Source organism: Protopterus annectens, chromosome 17.part0, assembly GCF_019279795.1.
Source record: "Protopterus annectens isolate FY-2018-M chromosome 17.part0, PAN1.0, whole genome shotgun sequence".
NCBI lineage: Eukaryota > Metazoa > Chordata > Ceratodontiformes > Protopteridae > Protopterus > Protopterus annectens.
The window spans coordinates 387,491,184-387,514,425 of record NC_056751.1 but is presented as its reverse complement, the minus strand read 5'-3'; the positions used below and the strand labels follow the sequence as shown (position 1 = coordinate 387,514,425).

General features: G+C 37.4%; 1 protein-coding gene across 10 annotated transcripts in view; it reads right to left on the bottom strand.

Moving 5' to 3' along the window:
- OSBPL5 (oxysterol binding protein like 5) overlaps positions 1 to 23,242 on the bottom strand; it is a 1,550,034-nt gene that overhangs the window by 514,813 nt on the left and 1,011,979 nt on the right. The gene's annotated exons all lie outside the window — the stretch shown is intronic.

Below are 23,242 nucleotides of genomic sequence, written 5' to 3'. Positions count from 1 at the left end.
GCATATCTTCAGTTTTAATAAACTGTAGTTTTTTTTAGTTATAGAAGCATTTCTATTGCATTAGTTGCAAATACACACCTGGCTTGTCAGCACAAAAGACTGCATCTAGTGATGGCTGATGAATGAGCTGATAAGTTTTTGCTTGACAATGTCAGTCACTGCAGTGTTTGCACATCATGGTTTCACCATTAATAGCACATTATCTTATTTTATTTATTTATTATTGTCTGTTTTCATTTTTGTTGATTCGTTAGTGACACTATGCCAATGGATTTTTTTTTCAGGGAAGACAAGAGGTGATATTTATAACTGACTTGGGAAAATTTGCCCAAGGCACCTGAAAACTTCTGTTCTTTTTCAATACTTTCTATTGAACCTTTATATCTGTCTGAACTACTAAACACTCAGGCAGATGGGGCCTTGGTTTACCATCTTATCCAAAGGATGGCACACTCAAGGAGTGCAGCACCCCCCCCCCACCCTTATGCTGCATTCTAATGTCACACCATGCCACTTCTTAAATATAGTTAAGCATACCTACTAGTAAATTTGTTATCGGCTACAAGAATTCCTATGAGAATGTAATGTTGATTGCTTTAATATTATGTCAATGATGAGGAACGTTTGAGTGGTTGTTTAAAATTATACATATACTCCACAGTACAACATCTTACAGTGACAGGGTCACGCTGTCCTATAGTATTCAAACTCCCTCAACTGAAAAAGCAAAAGACGAGAAGGTTACTACTAGGGATGGCAGTGTCTTGTATTGTTTAGTGATATAGGTGCTGGAAGGCCTGCCTGGGTGGGTGGGTGTTTGGGTTTAATGAATAAGAGGTTGTACCTCTTCATTTCATCCTGAGGGATGGGAGTGGGCAATTGGACTATGGATACCTCTCTTGTACAGACTACTAAAGGGAAAACAATCAGTTCTGTGAGGAGCAGAGTTTCAGATTGATACATACCCTTACAGGAGTAAGGGCTATCCCCACCAGTGAGCTCAGTACATTCCAGCGCTAAACATATCTTATGTACTTAGGGTCTAACAATGAAAAGTCTCAGTGACTTGCTGATGGAGATGAGTCATGCTCCCTCTTGTGGGGCCAGAGTGGGTGCAACTGATAAGGAGATCTAAAAGAAAGAGGAGCCATCTAAGCGGAATCTGCTGACTGTAGTCTAAATTGAAACAATTTCCTATAACTTCTACATGACTAGCTTGATGCAGATCACTATAGCATCCCTGATAGTGATTTTTTTGCCACATCAATAGTCTGACACACAGACTTCCTATTTGTACTGAGGTTTAACATGATCACTTATGTTTGACAAGATGAAACACTGTGCTGTGATGATGATGCTGTTAGCCTACTATTGTGCTATGGCAACTGTTGCAGCAAGCAGCACTGAGACATGTCATGCTGCTCATGAGTGGAGTGTGTTAAACACCTTACACTTATAGAATTGTATCTAGTGTTCTACCTTATTGCTGTTACGGTGATAAGGACAGTGTATGTTTTTATGGTGCTCATTTAACAGATGAGGGTTTTTTTTTTTTGCAAAGTTTCCATGCTTAATTTTATCCATAGTAAGTTATGCATTTTAATGAAATGGTCAGCAATGTAAGATCCAAATTAATTTTTTTGACTGTTTGTTTACATTAAGTCCCTTTTGTTGTATTTCTAAAGATAATTGGAATGTCTACAAATGAAAGACTATACTACTTACTTATTTTACCCTTCTTCAGGGTAAAGTTGATTACAATCAACTGTACATATTTTCACAAAACGTTCAGATTATTGACTCATACTTTTGGTCTATTCCTCTTAAAATTTGTACTTTTCTGGCAAAACATTGTGTTTTGAAGCCACTAACTAATCAGAGACATTTGAGTTGCAGACTTTATATCTTTCAGAAAATGCATGTCAATGTAAAACCTGTTATTCTACAACTTTCTAAGTTTATAAGAACAATTGTTAAGATCTGCTCCTATTTTGGGGCCTCTGTCACCCCATTATTTGGCTTTGTTCAGATGTTTTGCCCTAAGAGGTTGAGAGGTATGTAGTTAAGAACTCCAAAACTTTGACCTGAGAAAACACTTAGAAAATCCATTGTCTGAAGAAAAGCTTTCGTTTGCAGAATTACTAAATAATGGCATTCTTATTACTTAAAAATGCCAAATGAATTGTGCTACATTACTTAACTATAAGGTACATTTTGTGGTGGAAGCATTTAATTAAAAGCTATAGCTTTATAAAGTGTTAATAAGTTGTTGATATGCAAAGTTCTTATCAAATTCCAGTGGGGAAAAAAAGAGTATAGGAATTCCATTCCCGTTTTAAATGGAGCACCGGGACTCTGGATTCTTCCTTGCTTTCATCTCCAACTGAAACTAGACTAGGGACTTAGTAGCTATTAAAATAAGTTTGCTATAAAATTATTCAGCCTATGTTGTGCATTAGAACATGTTATAATAAATGAAAGATTTTCATTCCACAGTAGTATTCTTTGGTTAATTTAGTGGGTAAAAGATAACAGGTGCTTGAAAGGTATTTTTACCCTTTGCCTTACAGTGCATGCAGATTCACTCTTCATTTATAATGAGTGATTTGTTCACGTCTTTGTCATTATTTGTGCTGTGCCTTTAAGAAGACAATGCCTATGTTTATTCAGTTTCTCTTGTATTCTGCAGTTCTGGAAAGAAACAGAATTTCACTGGGGTTACTGAATGCATATCTGGCCTTGGAATTTAAAACTGTGGCTATCATATGTTTGAGAAGTACTCATAACCTTACAGGTGATGAATCTGAATTAAGCAAAATGAGCAGCTGCAAAATGTCTCTGACATCAGTATATGCTTGGAAATGCACACGTAGTGATCCAGAGATGTAAATGCCAGTGAGAAATGCTGTAAAAAACAGTAAGCAGTTTACAACTTCTTTTAAGTACCCTGCTCATTTAGAGTAAAAAGCCTTTTTCCAAGGTCAGGCAAGAACATAAGGATCAGTCTCATAAGCAGTTCTGGCTTTGTGGGCCAGTTTCTATGCCAAGAGCCATGCACTGCAGAGAAAATGAACTGGATTCAGGCTGTGTAATGATGTTAAAATGCTCCAGGACAGGATTGGGGTTAAGTTTCAATTTAATGTTATAGCTGAGGATGTCAGTAGGGAAGCATGAATTTAGGAACAGTCTACAAGCCAGTGACAAGGATTAAGCATGACTTGCGAACAATTTGGGTAACTAATAAGTTGAAATTATACAAATTCCACTACTAGTTTTCTGTCATGCAAGCCCTATTAATATGCCACATTAATACTGATAATTTCTACAACTCAGAACCGAGACTTAAAATTAAGTAAAGTAGTTAAAATGGCCTTATCATGAGATTATGACTTTGGAAAACAATCATTTCACTGATTAGATGCAACAAAAGAATGAAATAGAAAGAAAAGGCACTTAGAACTCGTGTGTGTTATTTACAGAGGATTATGATTGGGTCTCCTATCAAGACCCACTTGTTACCTATGGGTGTCATGATATTCATCTCGATAGCAAAGCTGAAGATGTGAATTTTGACATCTATTCCAAGAACAGATGACTATTGCTTCACCTGGTCCAAGGCACTAGGAGTTAAAAGAAAAGCGCAGGAGTGGTACCATTCAGACAGTGGAAAGAAGCAAAGCAGTATACCTTTGATTGGTCAACAGCTATAAAACACACAATGCTCTGTAGTACTTTATTGTGGCAGCACAGAGTGTTTTACAGTGTTTAAAATTATTGAAGCTTTCCAAAACTGTTCTATAGTGGGGCTTTCCAACTACATTTTCTGGTAGCTGACATATATGCACGAATGTCATCTTTGAAGAGTGCATACAACATTTTGGTACATGGAGACACACTGACTGCACTTAGAAAAAAATATAAGACCTCTCTGATGCAACTTTTGCTAAGCACGTATAAACACAGTTTTGATCAGGACTCAGACTGAAGCATACATGGCAGACACACATAGAGTGTAGCATTTCAATTTTTTTTAAAAGCTGTAATACATTTCAAATCATGGATGAGTGAAGTGGTGAACATCTTTTAAAGCTGATTCTTAATCAGAAGGACACCAAACTTTGGCTTGCAGGCTGCAGTAAAACACTTTGCAGTTACCTATTTTTTTCTCTGTATGTTGTAATACACTGGTGACAGCTAAAGTTCTGTGCTCTACATAAAATATGATTAGGTCATGGACATTTAGTTTTTACACATTTGTTTTTGCTGGGGAAGAGCACTGATTCAAGGGCATAGAGTACAGTAACTAAAACAAAATATATAATGTATACATGCAACAAATGCAGACAAAACATAGGTATTGAAATACAGTATGTTGTCAAAAGCAATATTTACAATTAAAAATGCAACTGATTTAAGGACACATTAACAAATTGGTTATGACTGGCAACCAAGTCATAATCCTCTGTGCTATGTACTTTTCTGTTATCAGAGAGCTGCATAGCAGGCTTATCTTTTTGATGATGAGAGTGTAACCAGAGCCCTCCGTGCACTTTTAACAGAGTTATGAGGTGCAGTTCTCCCCTGTTGCATGGTACTACTAACCATGCCATACTGAACCACTACCCACAGGGGGATTGTAACAGCAACATGTTTTGTACATCACTAACACTTCTAAGACAGTTGCCTTAGCTTTCTTGGTGATGACACTGCTGATATTCGACCCTTGTTTGCCTCACTGGTACAACCTGCCATCCTGCCTGATTAGTAGACAGCACAGAAGGCTACCCTGACATACAGAACAGGTGTATGTGCATGCTTCTTTCATTGTCAGCATTACAAGCCAATGCCAGGTAGAAATTAAGGCCTGTAGTTGGGTCAGAATAGTTAAAAGAAGCCAATGCGATATGCACAGCATTTTTAGTCACCACTGACTCCCGTGTGTACAGACTCAGATAATGGCTCTTCTTAATTTCAGAATAGTCACTTGCAGTAGACTTTTGTACATGGTGAGCCAATCCAGAAGTATGATGTCATCTTAAAGCGCCACGTAATAATGTAATATGTGGGCTACGTATTCCCAGAGATGATGAGTGGCATGCACCACTACAGATAACAGTCTTCTATAGCCACACGTATGTGAGAGCTTGGTTTGCTGTTGAAAAGGAAATGAAATGAAGAAGTGTTGGCACATATTTCAGGGCACAGAGCCCAGCACATTTCTTGTTACACCATATAGACACTGATGATATAAGGGAGCAGCTCACTGGTACACAGGTTAGCACCATTGCCTCACAGCACTTTATTCTTCAGCTCACTAGTTGATTGGGGTATCTTCTGTGCAGAGGCTACACAACCTCCTTGTGACCATTTGGGTTCTCAGTTGAAGTTCTGATTTCTCCCACATCTCAAGATGTAGTCTAGGTAATATTTTGTCATATCCTGTCACAGTGAACTTTCCACAAACTACAAAAAAGGCATGGAGTTTTTTAAGCCTTCAGATAACAAAAACATTATATCTTGCTCTGTACATGGGCAGACAGACTCCGCTTCCCAAAAACATATATACTTAAATAACTAAGATTCATCTTAATGCATTGCTTAATACATTGTTATTCATTTACTATTATCTGTCTTTTAACCTTATCCTATATAAAAGGAATGCAAATAGTAAACATATTAAGTACTCAGCATTTTCTGATTTGTTTGAGCCTCCTCTGACACAAGTCTTGATGACCCCAAAGATGCTGGCTTAACCATCTGACAAATGCAACAGATGAAACTGGTAATTTTCCATACTGTCTGTAGTTATGCATGCTGTGAGTTCTTTGTGTGTGTGTGTGTGTGTGTGTTTGTGTGTGTGTGTGTGTGTGTGTGTCTGTGTGTGTGTGTGTGTGTGTGTGTGTGTGTGTCTCCATCCTGGCATGGATGGATGCTTCAACCCATCAAAAATTAATTCTCCTAGATTATACCCCCTGACTGTGGGGATAGACTCCTGCTTACCTATGACCTTGACTGGACTAAGCAGATAAATGGAGAATGAATGATATTATAAGCTGAAGTTGTTGAAGGTTAGTGGTGTTTCTGTAGTGAAGTGGGGTCAGAACTACACTGAGGCAACATTCTGATACTTTGCTCATAAAGGATGACTGTTCAGAAGAACAGATCTCTGCAGGTCTTATGTTGTTTATACTAAGTAAGTTGCGTGTAAGGTCCCTGAAAGATTTGTATAGCCTTAATCCTCTGTACCATACTATAATCCAGTTTAACAGGTGAATGACTCTGGTTAGAGGATATATAGTGCTCTTAAAAGTATGTAGACATAATCATAACAGTTGTTACACTCAAGATTCCATAACACCTTTGCAACAGCATTTCTTTTTTTATAAAAATCATTATTAAATTATCACTTAAGACACAGGCAAGCATACATCAACAGAAAAGAAAACAAATCACTTAATATTTTTTCCATTTAAATGAAATATACATCACATACATTTTCTTTGCTACTAGCATTAGTCCAACATCAGAAAAAATTGCTGAATTCCTGCCTTACCTTAAACCTCACTCCTCCTGAACATTATTTTGCATGCATCGTTCCCACAATTTCCATTTACTTCTATACAATTTACTCCTTCCCTATTCTAAAGATCCCTAGTCCAGTTCTTTTATCTCTTTTTATAATATTTAATATCTCAAATACAGTTGGTGTAGACTTTGATGTCCATTTTTGAGTAATTGCATTTTATGTCTAGGAAATTTGAATCCCGTGTCCCAGCTCAAAAGAATTTCCTTACTTACAAACATGTGCTCACCAAATCTTTCTAATAGAGTACTCTGTAGGGAATTTTTAAAATTTGCCAACTCATTATGCTACCAAAACACATGTTCTCAGTTACCTCTTTCTTCTCTGTCACACCTCCAACATTTGCTATCTACCTGAGGATAAATTCATTGAAGTCTGCTTGGGGCATAAAAATACTTATATAAATACTTCCAAGCAAATATGCTAAACCTTCTGGACATGGTTGATACTTGGGAGCCAAGCATATGTTTTCCTATTGTTTTCTTGTAAATTAATTTTCCAGTCTAGCTTCCCAATCTTTTCTAACCTCCTATGATTGATTATTACAGTTATCATGCAAAATTGTATATGCCCTATTAATTATCCCTTTTTAAACAGCTGCTTCTGTTCTAGATTCAACTAAAAACTCTACCAGAGCAGGCCTTTCACTTATAATTTCACTATCCCTTTCTGTTTGCTTGTCCTCTGAGATCAAGTCCTGGGATGGAAGGCAGTCTCTAGACTGTAATCCAAATGTCTTCTTGGCCGCATCCCACTCTACTACCTTTCCAGCTTGAGTAATTTACTACTAATATCTTGGTTCTTTTGGTAGGTTTCTACATTAAATTTCAGACCCTCTTGCCTGTTTTCTCTTCCCCTACTTGCAGCACCGTCCCTATTGGCAAAATCTCATTTCTTCATCCTCATATTGGCTTAGTTCTTAGAATACTTTATACTACTTTATGAATATAGTATTACTTATGGTTGTTATTATTATCCTTAACGATCTGCATCCAAAATCCCATTCTCTCTCTTTATTTCTTGAACACCCCCCTTGCTTTATCATCATCCCTTCCCACTTTGAATTTTAAACTTCTGCTTGTGTTATGTATATGAGCCTTAACTGTGTAGTTCTAAAATATTCCTTTAAATGAGGTAAACCAAAACCACTTTATTCTATTGGAAGGATCAACCCAACCATTAACTCTTGCCCTCTGTCCCTCCCAGATAAGTTCATTCAATTCTTTGTTAATTATTGTCCGCAACTTCACCTTCGGTTGATAAATGTATACCTGACCTGTGTACAAGACTAACAGGACTAAAAAAAAAATCACTGTATGTATCTTATATCCATAAACATAAATAAGAATTTCCATTTTCTCAGATTTTGTATTATCTTTTGTTTAGTCTCTTCCCACATATCCTTAGCTGCCATAACAGAAGCCTTTTTAATCCATACTCCTAAATACTTCATCTTATCTTTTCCCTATAAATATGGATATTGCTGACCCAGTTAATGTGCAGGTACATAATTTATGGCTGCAGCCTTTGTTTTATCTTCATTAATTTTTATATTCCGAAAAGACTTGTAACTTTATCAGAATGTTCCACAACACTGAGATGTCCTTTTCTGGATTTCTCAGGTACAAAATAGTAAAATCTGCAACTAAAGCCATCTCTTCTTGATTACCATATCAATTATATAATTGTATTTCTGAGTGCCTTATTTTCTTTGCCAATGGCTTTAGATATAAATCAAATAGCACAGGGGGACGAGGGCACCCCTGCCTGGTTCCTCTGTTTAAACACAGCTAACTTCTGACCATTAGAGGGTGAACTAACTTCTGAAAGTTTGCATTTGCTGGTTTGTTATTCTTTAATGAAATATACTGATAAAATCAAATGTCAGAGTCTAGTTACCAATGCGTTTAGTTGCTCTAGTTTGCTCATCTGCTTGTTGCTGATTTGGCCATTAGGGCTTAGCTAGATTTGCTGACATTATTATTATTATTAGAAGAATTAGTTGAATTAGTTGAAATTGTACTAAGGAATAATTTCATTGTATTCAACGGAGAATATTATCAGCAAACAAGTGGTGTAGCAATGGGTGCGGCTTGCGCACCCACTTATGCTAACATTGTGTTAGCAGCATGGGAATCAAATTTTGTTCTTAATTCCGGATATGAACAATACTGGACACTTTACAGGCGCTTTTTAGATGATATAGTTATTTTCTGGACGGGTGGTAGTGAGAAATTTTTGGAGTTTTTTAATTATATTCAGAACACCGCCAACTTTCTAAGATTCACATATACTATGTCAACTGACAGATTACAATATCTAGATGTGGAAGTATATAAGAACATGAGTAATATGGATTTTGAAACCAAGGTTTTTAGAAAAAGCACCTTCTGCAATTCCTTTTTACATTTCACTAGTGCACACCCCCCACATTGTAAAAAGAATATTGTCAAGGGACAATTTGTGAGGGGGTGTCGCATGACTAGTAGGAATGATGACTTTTTTAAGGAATGCAACACATTGGAGGGGATGTTTCTGGCTAGGGGCTATCCACAAGAATTTATTTCTAATATTAGAAGAGAAGTGGAACACAATAGATCAACAAAATTCAAACCAATAAAGGGCACAGAACTGATTAATTCAGACAACAATATCGAACCCCTTGCGAACACTAACAACATTGGTGATAAGGAGGAGTCTCAATACAAATCGGCATTGGTAATGGAATTCAATACATTTAATATTAAAGTGAAAAAGATTTTTCAGAGGGAGTGGGTCAATTTCATCTCCTTCTCTGACTTCCTGAATATTAAAAAAGACATGCCTAAAATAGTTTATAAAAATGGCAGATGCATAAAAAAGTTGTTGGAGAACAATAAATTGAACAACAAAGAAAATTCTACCAAAATAGTTCTACCTAATAAAAGATATGGAACATACCAGTGTGGACACTATAATCAGTGTCCATATGTTAGTAATAAGACAGAGATTTCCTTAACAGCTAGGGATGTTAATATTAATGCTACAGGTTATTTTAATTGTGACTCACAAGGGGTGGTATATTTAGCTATGTGTTCACAGTGTAATTCATATTATGTGGGAAAGACAGAAAGAGCACTGAAAAAGAGAATCTACGAACATACCTATTAGATATCAAAGAAAAAAGAAACGAATGCTCTATACAAGCACACCTTAGTCTGTGAGAATTCTAGATTCTCCTTTTTTGTGGTAGAGCAGGTTAAGAAAGAAATAAGGGGAGGCCTCTGGGAGGAAAGACTAGAATTCAAAGAGCTGTGGTGGCAGATATTATTAGAAGCAACAAGTAGCCCAGGGCTTAATGAACATATGTCCTTAACCTCTGTGCTAAAATTGAGAGCAGCTAGAATTTAGTTAGTGCTAGCAATAGCTCTCTCAGAACAGCAGATAGTGCTATTTAAACAAGGAGTTTTATAATGTTAACTTAAAGGAATGGAAGCATCACTTAATAATATGATTTTAACTATTTATTTATGTATTTATTCTCTTATACAAAGTTTTTAAATTATATTTATTATGAACAAATGAATTGCAACAATGGAGTAAATGGAATTTGGGATCATTGGGATGAACATCAAAGCGTGTTTTTATTTATTTATTTTTTTATCTTTATAACTTGTCTGTAATGAGCCTTTTTTATGCATACTCAGTTAATGAGATTATGAAGCAATGAATTTTTATTGGTTGGTTTTAAACATATGAGAGTATATAATGTGCAATCTTGGTATTATGTGTTTGTCTGATGAAGTCTTACATGTTTTTGTAGACGAAAACGCACACTGGTTTAATAAAGCGTTTACGTTTTCTTTGGAATTCAATTTTGCATCAGTGAATAAAGTGATACGTTCGACAGTTGGAGGACTGTTTCCGTGTTTTTTTTGGATTTATTATTATTATTATACTTCTTATGCTGGAATCTGCATTTTCACAACAATCTTACTTTATTTACTTATTAACTCTACATTTCATGGCATTAGTTATATCATAGATAAATGAAAAATGCACCAGTGAACTTTGATGAACTACTGAAGCACGCTTGTACTGTATTGCATTATATTATATTATATTTTCCCTTTTAAGTTCTGTGATTGCTGTCTTGTGTCTTGGTACAGCAGACAGCTTGACAACTTTTAATTTTATGGAGTAGCTCTTTTCTTTTATGACAGAAATATTAATGTGGACTCTGCTAATAGTTATTTATTTATATTTTTATACAGCATATTTATATTATATTTATTTGGGGCAGGCATGTGTTCTTGCTTCATTGCTCCAGTTAAAAATCTTTCTAGGTGTATTTAATCTTTGCTCGGTGAATGACAAGGCAATATATATTTTCTTTGATAACAAAGCAGTGATGTCACAGGTAAAAATATGATAGTCATTGACATCATTTACATATTTTACCTACTTTCCATTATTTTTACATTTCTGCCAGCACTTCGGGATAGGAGGCCTGACAAATAAGTTTAACACTACTTTTAATGTTGTTAATATTGCTCAGTTTTTCAGTACACCTGAAAAATGCCTTCGCTGTTTAGCTGCTTGTAATGTACAGTTTTGCTTTACATGAACAAGGAGTTCTTTATGCAAACTAATGTGTGTAGTCAGGAGATACCATGAGAGTATAAAATTCAATGTAGGCTAATTATCAAAAAGTGTAAGGGAAATTTCCAGATGCCCTGGCCATATTTCTCCTAGTAGTATAAATACCCATGAAAAGAGGCCAGTAACCTATTGAGACTACCCTGGTTGACAAAAGAAAAATTAAAAAAAAAAAAATACAAATTTTCCTTTTTTCAGAATGTCTGTTATTTAAATTTAAGTTTTATTTTTCTTCTCAAGTACTGCGATTTTAGCATTTTTTTTTTGCAAAGAGGCATGGAGTAGGTATGGTGAGTAACACTCAAGAAGCTGGTGTAAAATGAAATCAAAAATCCTCGCTACAAATTTGAATGGGCTAATACAAGTAATAGGTATTTACTAGTGAAAAATCAGCGCTAATGGATTTGGGTAATTATAATGTAGAATTATGGATGCTAGAGAGAAATAAGAATATGTAAAATCTGTGTACATTGACTAACTCATTCCTGAATTTTGGTAATCAGGTTAAAAGTCAAACATTTATTTATTTATTTAACATTTGTTAACCTGGAAAGTCTGACTTGGAACTAAGCCAGTTTTCAGCAGAGTCCTGGGGAGAAATGCTCCAGACAAATGTGTTTGTAATGTGGGAGGAAACACAGAGGAAACCCACACAAATGCAGGGAGGATATGCAGACTCCGTACAGAAGGCACTCCAGCCAAGAATCGAACCGGAGAACCTCTTGCTGTGAGGTGACAACACTACTGCTGCACCACTGCGCCATCCAAACATGAGTGGAATGCATAAGGATGGATGCTCTGTTAATGTTTATAAAGATAATAAATCTTTTAATAATGCCCTTTTGTGTAACACAGTAGGTAAACCCTCTTTTGCAGTACTGTGTATCACTGTGGTAGTTGTATAAAAATAAATATATAAAACTGATTAACACGGAACAAAACTACTGGATTATAGGAATGCAAAATCTAATCTGTACAACAAGGATAATGAATTTAAATCAGTTTTTGCTGGCAAAGAAGAGGCTATGAGGAGGTATGATCAATGTTTGCAAGAGGTAATTTATTATTTGAATGTTGTGGTTTTCACATGGCACATGAAGCTGCATCTTTAGAAATAAATTTGATACAACCGAAAAGCATTTTATTGAATATACAGTAATATCATTTAGGAATTGATTATCACAAGAGGTCAAGCATCAAAATTTTATAGAAGCTTAGAAAAACTGAAAAAGTTTGATGAGGTATATAATGCCTAGTAGAGGCGGATACTGTGGCATTCTGCTCTCTTTCATTTTTCTTTGTATAATCTCATCAAGCAGAAAAGACGAGTTCATTGTTGAGTGCACAGGTGGGAAAAGATAAAGCTAGATCCTTTACTACATGCTCTCTCACATCACACAGATATGTACAAGCTAAGTAAAGCAATCACATCCAGTCTGACAAACATAATTACTATAATCCTTTTGAATATCAATTTAAATTAGGCCAATGTATTCAATCCGTGTTGAGCAACACACTTGGAATTTTCAGTTATGCAAACAGTCACATAACTCCCTAGGTGTGGACCACACTCTGGAAACATTCACTACTTCATCTCATCCTGATAATTTAACCACATAGCACTGCAATAGCCATAGTACAAGCACCCTTTATACCTTACTTTTCACTAAAAAACTAAGTCATTGGGGATGCACACATCCTTTACATCAATCATTCCTAATTTCCAGTAGCCATTACTCCTCAAGCTAGTAGCAATTGATTAGGGCTCACTTTTTTCCCATAATAAACCTGTAACTGCCCTTGACTGATTACTATTTATAGTACTGCTGTTACAAAATAAATTCTATACTCTGTGCAAAAAAGACCAAAATTTGCTGTCACACTGGTTAATTGTGGAATTGAATGCTTTCTTTAGGTCAAGAACCAAGCATGGCTAGCCTTCAGGACACCCAAACTAGTAGTCTGGTTTTACCTGCCTTTGAAATCAATGCAAAGGACTTAGAAAAACCACCATATTTTGACCAAAAGCAGACCAGCCAGTTCAGCAGCATCTCTCATTCAAGGAGAAAACTATCCAGCAGGCCACTAAAAATCATATCTGCAAATGTTGCTTACTAGTGAAAACCAAGAAGATAGTACACTGCTGCAACCAATGCTCACTTACTAGTGAAAACCAAGATAGCACACTGCTACAACCAATATGTTCACTTACTAGTGAAAACCAAGAAGATAGTATACTGCTACAACCAATGCTCACTTACTAGTGAAAACCAAGAAGATAGTACACTGCTGCAACTAATGCTCACTTACTAGTGAAAACCAAGATAGCACACTGCTACAACCATTATGTTCACTTACTAGTAAAAACCAAGATGATAGTACACTGCTGCAACCAATGCTCACTTACTAGTGAAAACCAAGATAGCACACTGCTACAACCAATATGTTCACTTACTAGTGAAAACCAAGATGATAGTACACTGCTGCAACCAATGCTCACTTACTAGTGAAAACCAAGATAGCACACTGCTACAACCAATATGTTCACTTACTAGTGAAAACCAAGACGATAGTATACTGCTACAAGCACTGCTCTCTTACTAGTGAAAACCATGAAGACAGCACACACTGCTACAAACAATGCTCGCTTACTAGTGAAAATCAAGAAAATAGCTCACTGCTCTCAGTTCTCACTGCTCTATCTCCTGCTACTTGCTTGAACACCCACCATTCTCATCTGATGGTGCTGCTCCTTTCAAATCTTTTAGAAAAGTCTTATTTTATTTTACCGCACTATCAGAAGACATACAAAGATTAAAAGAATACAAGGAATCCTAGTTCATGGCCAACCAAATATGTTAAAATCTTCTGATATATTTATCCAAATGCTGTCACATCTATATTTAAAATCTCTCACTTGTGCATTTCCCCACACTGTTGAAATAAGCCATTATCATTACCTTGTCCAGTCAGAACAATCTAGTTCACGTTACAGTTTAAGGGCAGTCTCACCGATTTCACCTTGTGTAGGCTACATGAATATGCAGGCCTATCTGAAATTAAGAAACAGCTAACAGATTATGGAGTTCTGTTTAATTAAAAGTATGGATTTCTTTGTGGACAAAGCACAACAGTTGTGTTCATATTCTTATCCAGTATTACTTATAGAAGACTTGATGACAGTGGAATCCATGAAAAATTATATAAAGCTGTTATTATTGCAGCTTAGGAAATGTTCTAAACTGTACTAAACAGTACAAATGTAGTCTACCTTTCCTAGCACAAGTGTGTTCTCCTCAGCATTTACAAAGGATTAATGCTTTCCTTCTCTTCAGCATTTATGCTAACACTCCAACCACAGACACCCCCAAAATTAAGTTCCCTGTCTGTGCTGTCATCCTATTATTATTATTATTACTATGATTACTTCTATTACTACTACTATTACTATGACTACTATTACTATGATTGCTACGATTACTTTTATTACTCTTCAGCATTTATGCTAACACTCCAACCAAAGACACCCCCAAAATGAAGGTCCCTGTCTGTGCTGTCATCCTACTATTATTACTACGATTACTTCTATTACTACTACTACTATTAGTATGACTACTATTACTATGATTACTATGATTACTTCTATTACTACTACTACTACTATTCTGCTTCATGCAACATTCCTAACTGCAGCCTAGCAATTATCTGTAACTAGTTCTACCAGTGACAACCATCAGTTACATTAAAACTGTAGTCATGCTGTCCAGATCATAAGCAAATGTTATGACTTCTTCTTCTTCTTCATTCGGCTTTTCCCAGTTAGGGGTCACTCACCTGTCTGCTCATGATTGGCAGTGGAGTTTTACTGTGTGGAGTTGCCAGCCTGGTGCCCAACCTTCCAGAGAAGGCACACACATGTATGCACTCACACCTAGGGCCAATTTAGAGTATCCAATCCACCTACAGCATGTCTTTGGGATGTGGGAGGAAACCAGAGCACCCGGAGGAAACCTACACGACCACAGGGCGGACATGCAAACTCCACACAGAAGGCACCCCAGCCAAGGATCGAGCCAGAGAACCTCTTGCTGTGAGGTGACAATGCTAACCACTGCACCACCGTGGCTGCCCATAAGCAAATCTTATGACTAAAAATATAAAATACATTCTCAGCTACTGAAAAGATTTAAAATGGTATCCAGTTAGAAATATCTTTGTGATTAGTTTAATCTCATGCTCGTCTTCTCCCACCACATAGGCAAAATAAAATAAAAGGTGGCAGACATACTTAGAGCAGCATATACAATCAGTCACTTGCTAACTCAGGAAGCTAGGCAAGCCTTACGCATGGGGGCTTTATACTTGCATTGACATATATATCCAACCACTGTTCACCATGGCCTCACACTGATATCCACAAGCTATAAACCCTACTATATAAAATGCATAGTTTCATGTTTCAAACCACATTTACAGAGCAACACTGCAGTATTTTCCAAATGACTGTCTGGCTTTCATTTGTACTTTTACAACACTAATGACTTTGGCCATCATTTAAAAGTTGCATCATGAGCATTGCTATCCCCACTTTCCTTGCTTACTTACCCCATCCATAGCGAAAATAACTTTTGAATACTCAACAAATTTCTTTGCTTCACTATCACTCCAAAACAATCTATACTGTGGCAACAAATTCTTTTTATGCAATGGCTTAGATGTATGGGATTCTGTTCCTAACCACATTTCCTCAATTCTTTAAGAACCTAAGAGTCAGTCTGCAAAGAAGAGCTGAATGCAAATGCACGAGCAGACATACTGATTAGAAGAATTACATGTATACCAAGAGTTCACTAGCCAGCATGCAGAGAATGGGGCAGGGACTCAGACAGCATTACCATAAGGGGGAAGTCTTAACATGGAAGGTTTCCTCCTCATGGTAGGCCTTTCAGATTCTTAGACTACCCTGCTGCTAAGGTTTCCAGTAACAGATGTAACTGATGGTTCAGCATGGAGGTTGGCCTCCTGGACAATTCAGGGAAGTAGCTAATGCTAACTAGCCATGTGCTTTTCCCTGTAGCTCCAGAGAGTCATTCAACAGAGTAAACATTCACTTTTGGAGGAAAAAGTAAACATTGTCAAAAGATGGCATTCTACTATTCACTCCCACAGAAGTATGCTAGTGCTGGTGTGTACTTTTATGTGTGTGGGTATGTGTGTCTGTAGAGACATGAATGAATGTGTGTGTGTGTGTGTGTGTGTGTGTGTGTGTGTGTGTGTGTGTGTGTGTGTGTGTGTGTGTGTGTATGTATGTGTATGTGCATGCCTACCTGGGTGGTCACACTAGGGGAGTTAGCTAGGGAATTGAGAGTCAGTATGTGTGTGTGTGTGTGTGTGTGTGTGCGTGTGTGCGTGTGTGCGTGTGTGTGTGTGTGTGCGTGTGTGCGTGTGTGTGTGTGTGTGTGTGTGTGTGTGTGTGTGTGTGTGTGTGTGTGTGTGTGTGTGTGTGTGTGTGTGTGTGTGAGTAGGGTGGTATTTTGCCAATACCATACATGTGCCAATAGCATAAACACAATTGTCATCAGATGTGACAGCACTAGTGCTAGAGTGCAATTCAGAGACATGTTAATTAGCTGATAACGAGGTATTTTTCATTGTGTTTAGTATCGTTTTGCACACTGCACCCTCTCTCTCCTCCACAATGAGAAGATTAAGATGGGGATGTGCACATTTTTATGACTATTTTAAGCTTACAGCTTCATACACTCTGTTTTAGAAAAGCAATTTTCTCTTTCTAAATATTCAGTACAAAGAAGAAATGGAAATACATGACTTTTATAAAAATACAAGCATTTCTCTTTTGTGTTAGCTTCCACTCATACACAAGTACAACATTTAGTTTCAGTCACAAATATGCTTCTATAGTGCTAGCCAAATCAAAACAAATCAGCATGCAAGCCAGCAAAGGTCAAGGGAGACTGATACACATATGAATAAATCTCCAAAATGATATGCTACCCACATGAGGAGGCATAACTTGCAGGACATACCTGAAGCAAAATTGACACCATTTTCTTCCTCACTAATAAAATCCCTGGCTGATCAATACTGCAATGCCAGATTGTACTTTTCCATTATTACTTTTACATGGTATATGGTTTGTCTTTATAATCTTAAAACACTCTACTCAGCAAAATCTTCAACATTTTTTCCTGCTTCCATTTGCATTGATAATGCTATACAGACTAGCATATCTAGTCCTTATTACTTATAAGGTGCAAAGCACAGCACAGCACAAACAGAATGATGCTTTTCAAATAATCTGTATCATGTTGCTATATACTGTTTTAGCATTACACATTCCAACAAATGAGGTTCTCAAACAAGTAAAATAAAATGAAACGTTCTTTATATGAACAAAATGTCTCTTGTCCCATGTTTGTCTTACTAATACAGCACATCACAAATGCAACAGACATGTACCATACATAACAGAGCTGCAGACTGTATCTGTTCTTTAGCAGTGCAGTGCAGAGCTGTAGGCTATAGTATTTTATAGGACATAGCAGCACACAGCAGAACTGTAAACTGTAATAGCTTCTGTCACTCACTTTAACGGTCTATGCTTTGTTGCCCCCCAGCATTTAGTAAGTGGACTGTGAAAGCAATATTACAGAACAGCACCTATGTTTTGTTGACCTATATCCCTGATACATTTGCAGGTAGTCAGGCCTTATATAAGACGGGCAGTAGATACAGCTGTTCAGTCACTCATTTGGTCTTTTCTCTCAACTTATGTATGTAGGGGGATGTAGTAGGACTAGAGGACATGTACAAAGTACAACAACTAAGAAAAGTTTCTTAATTTCTAATTAGTCCATCCAGGTCAGCCAGAAATGAAAAATTAATGGAAGCAACTAAACTAGCAGTCACCTGACTCTTCATTGACTTAACAAACCTGATACATTCTTACGCACCAAGGTTTCATATAAGAATGGGGTCAAGTGGTGCCAATGTTTGCCGAAAATGATGTGGTCTGCGTGACACTGTATTTATTTGGGCCACTTTCACAACTTTGGTAGCATGATATATTCATAGGCACATTTGATAATATGTGTAAGACAAATTAATTATGATATCATAAATGTGTAAAAATTACTGAAAAGTGTGTATAAATAATGAATACTTATCACAGTATCAGAACTGTGCTGAACATAAGTTTGTTTAAATTCTTCTGCAGGTACTTACATATTATCGCAACCAGATTTTGCAACATGATATGCTTTCTTGTCTTTTACTAAAACAACAACAAATAAGTGTAATTGGGAAGGGTAAAGTGTTAAAACGTTTGCTAGGATATTGGTGGTGGGTTTGTAAAATGATTAAGGGTTAAAATTTTAGGATTTGTGGGTAGCTTGCTGTAAAAATGTCAAGCGGTGAATTCAGCAATCGCAGTGGTTGCGTGTATACGTATGCTGGCCTAAAAGGAGTGTGAGAGTTAGCGTACGATGTTATACACACGCATAGTTCAAACGGATTAGCTGCTTTCGTACTGTGGATTGGAATACTTTTAGTGCTGTTCTTGTGTGTAAAATATCGTTTTTCAGCTTTACCCTGTTCTGTTTGGATGTATTGGTGAAAAGAAGAAATGGGACACATGCAATTTATGTTAGGTAAACTCTTTATTTCTTATAGCTTTACAAACAGTTCTGAAGAAACTTTGGAATAGAAGCTTGTCAGGAAAAATAGGAAAGGTATAAACGTTTGTAAGAAGTAGTACTGCTTTGCTTTTATGTTGTGATGCTTCTGTTCTCAGGGCAAAGGCTGATTGAATGTCATTGATTTTCCTATGTTACGGCTCAACAGATGTGGATTGCTATGAAAGGCTTTGCCAAAGTTTGTAAGAAGTAGACAGTACTGCTTTGCTTTTATGCTGTGATGCTTCTGTTCTCATGGTAAAGGCTGAATGAATGTCATTGATTTTCCTATGTGTTACGGCACAACAGATGTGGATTGCTAAGTCCCTGTTGTAATGTTTTTCTGTGTAGAAAGCTCAGAAGATATAGATTACTCAGTCGCTGTTGTACTGTTTTACTATGTAGGAAGCTCAGAAGATGTGGATTGCTTAACGCATTTGAAGTAGAATGGGACTTGCTTAACTGATATGAGATGCTGGCGGTAAAGGGGAAACATATTTTCAAACCTTATTTTTTCAGCTGTTTAACTGATAAAGCTTCCTAAAAACACAAAACATTAAAGAAAACATGTTTCTGAGCTTTTTAATGCTTTCTTGGTGCTACCTGACACAACTAGAAGCAACCAGCATTACTGCAGAAATCTGGTTGCGATAATACGCAAGTACCCTTCTGCAATATCAGTTTTGTTTTCAAAGGTTCCATTACTGATACTGAGAAAAAAAAAGACTTTTATAGTTATGAATAAAAACTGATCATCTTTTGTAGCTGTTTTCAGAACAAGTCTCTGCTACCATATACATGATCAAAGATTTATAATGATTAAGAATTAAAATATCTCATGAAAACTTCTTAAAGAAAGAAAGAAAAATACAGTCACGTGTGAGTTAAAAGCTAGATGATAAAATGAGGGTGTTACTTGTGTGTGCATATATGATAATATGAGATACATTTAGATATGCAATACACTTTGGGTAGCTATCTCAGCACAGAAAGAGTAGATTGAAACAGATATGACTTAAAGATGATGATCAGTACATAAGATTTACTAAAGTTATCTGCAGCAGAATCATACCATTTTAAAAAGCCTGTAAATGGATATTAAGTTAAAGGGGAACTGCAGCTATGCCAAGGCAGAAGCCCGTAGTACAGAGAAAGGCACTGTGAATTCTGAAATGCAGCTAAATATACATATAAGACAGGTGCAATGCCAACATACCCTCACTGAGTAGACTGGGAATATGATTTGTTCTGCTCAATGTACTTTTTATTGACTCTTAACTGACTGAACTCATTCCATAAAACAGATATGAAACAAAGATGGAAAGTCCTTAACACACCACTCCATGCATGAATCTTTGTCCTCCTACCCATAAACTAATATGTTCTACTGTATAGTCAGACAGTCTGAATGTTAGGAAAAGATTGCTTCAAACCTATTCCATGGAACAGCATCAGTTGCTCAGCATTCAATGACAACTTACCTGTAACGTTACATTGTCCATGAGCGCAAGAGTCATCAGGATGGGCATGATAAGGTGTATCCCCTTTGAGGGGAGTTCTACACCTCCCCTCAGCACATCTGTCAGCAGACCCATTGAGGAGCAGAAGATGGAGCACTCTGGTAGTGACCGCTCAGGTAAGAGGTCATGGGTCACACTGTGGGCTCATCTGCTGTAAGGTGACTGTTTAGTCACCTGTACAGTGTTGGTTTATTTATTTTGTTTATTTATTTAATTTAATTTATTTATTTAAAAAGAAAAGAAAATGTTTCATGAGTCACCCTGGTGATGGCTGGGAGGGATTGTGAGGTAGTACTTTAGAAACTGAAAATAATGAAAAAAAACAAAAAAACAAACAAGTGCTTGAAAGGTTACATTTGGTAATTGAGAGTCTTACTAGTAGTGGGCAGTGGCGTGTTTATTCTATTTATTACAAGAGTTAGATTAATGAATATATTAAAAAAAGGAAAGAAAGGAAAGAATGTAGAGGTAAAGGAAACCACTCCATAACTATTTATTTCCCTACCTCACTCAGTTCTGTCATGCATGCTCAATGGTCATTCTGTATGATCTTCAGTGGCAGATGATGGTGTTTTGGGGTTGATATAATGGATAACATGTTTATCTTACACACCCAAAGTGGAGTACCTCTTACTTTTGGAAGAAATATATACAAAAGAAAGAGGAGTAACTATGAATACTTTGGTGGTACAGAGGAATCATTGTTTGCAGGCTCTTTGGGACAAGTTTATAGAAAACAAAAAACAAAATACACACATATATATATATATATATATATATATATATATATATATATATATGTATGTATCTGCTAATAGCACTGTTAAAATAATAATAATGGTCACTAAGCTTGAGCATTGTAAGAAGCTTTACCTCCCTGGACTGTTGAGGGGATTTTAGTTTCTTGAGTGATGCCTCTTACATGTTGTTCTTATAGGTTCATAGGTAAGTACTAGGCTATCTGCCCAAGGGCATTTATAAGCCTAGCCAGAGTATGTTGGCTTTTGCCACCCCCTTAGATTAGTTCCCTGTGCCTCTGACCAGCAGAGCCATTAGTTCCCTGCGCCTCTGTCCAGCTGAGCCACTGCAGTGATCCCGGGGGTAAATGTTCTCTTTCCCATCCACCCATCAATGTTTCTCTTGAAGAGTGTTAGTGAGGGGCTCTGCCTGACGTATACTGGAATCTTGTTCCAAAGCATGGGGAGTCTCTGGGTCAGGAATCTATCCCTCCAGCACGTCCTATTTATTGTTGTGGTAAGGTTTATATCCCTAGAGCATGTGGCTTTCAAGGATTTGTTTTTTTTTTAGGTGGAGCATATCCATCAATTCTGGGTTGGACATGGCCTTGTATGTTAAGCAGAGATCATCTCAGAGTAAGCGGTATGCAACCGAGTACAGCTGGAGTTTCTTTAGTCAGGCTGCATAGATCATCTGTTTGAGGCCAGTAATCCTCTTGGTGAGGTACTTTTGTGGTCTTTGCAGCTGTTGCAGGTGTCCTTTAAGGTACATCCCAAATGGGGCGTTGTATTCTATAATGGGTCTAATAAGTGATGAGTAGAGAGGCACAATAACCTTCTTTGTTCTGGATGAGAACCCTTTTGAGATTAGGTGGGCCACGTAGAAGGATTTTCTAACCACCTTAGCAATATGATTATCAAAGGAGAGATTGCTATCTACTTGGGCCCCCAGATCCCTTATTACTTTTTCTGCATTTAGTGGACTACCAACTATGTGGTAGTTCATGGGTACTTTGTTTTTTCCAAAGGGGATGACTATGCACTTTTTGGCATTCAGCTTGAGGCTATGATTTTGACACCAGGTATCCATCTCAGTGAGACCATTGTGGAGGGTGTCTGTATCAGCCGGAGAATTAATTATGGCCCCTAGTTTGCAGTCGTCTGCGAACTTGGTCAGCCAAAGTCCCCCTTTGCTTGCCTGTACCTCTGAGAAGCATATACTGAACAGGAGGGGTCCTAAGACTAAGCCCTCGGGGATGCCACTTGTAACCGGTTTAGAGTCGGACCTAGAGTCTGCAACTCTCAACGTGTGGGTTCTGTCTGTGAGCCAATTTGCAACCCATCTTGTGATGTAGTAGTTAATGTTCAGACTGGTGAGTTTGTCTATAATACCAGAATGGGGAATGGTGTTGAAAGCCTTTTTGAGGTCTAGGTAGGCTGTGTGGACCTCCTTACCCTCATCTAGTGCCTTGGTAACTGTCTCAAAGAAGTCCACCAGGTTTAGGAGGCATGATCTGCCCTTAACAAAGCCAGACTGGGTGGGGTCCAAATTTTGGAGATTCCCAATGTCTCTGTTAATGAGTTCCATGATGACGCTCCATAGCCTTGCAGACCAGGCTAGTCAGGCTTATAGAGCGATAGTTCCCGGGGTCCGTTGTGGTGCCATGTTTGTGGAGTAGGATAACTGTTGCTGAGCACCACTCTGTGGGTACATAGCCTGTAGAGAGGCTGAGTTTGAACAGTGTGTTTAGGTGAAGGGTTAATTCATTTTGGAGCTGTTGTAAGACACAGCCTGGGACACTGTCCAGTCCCATTGAGGCTGTGTTTTTGGCTTTGGCTAGGGCTGTTTTAATCTGTGTGTCAGTGATTGCCAGGGCCTTACATTCTTCTGGTATGGTTATGGGCCCTTTAGGGGGAGTGAGGGGTGTGAAGTTTGCACTGAACCGGTCTGCCAAAATGTTGGCAATATCAGTCGGTTCAGTGTATTTTGTGCCATTCTGCACCAACTCAGAGCTGATTTCAGAGTTTCCACTTAGGTTCTTGACATAGCTAAAGAACGCTTTGTGGTTA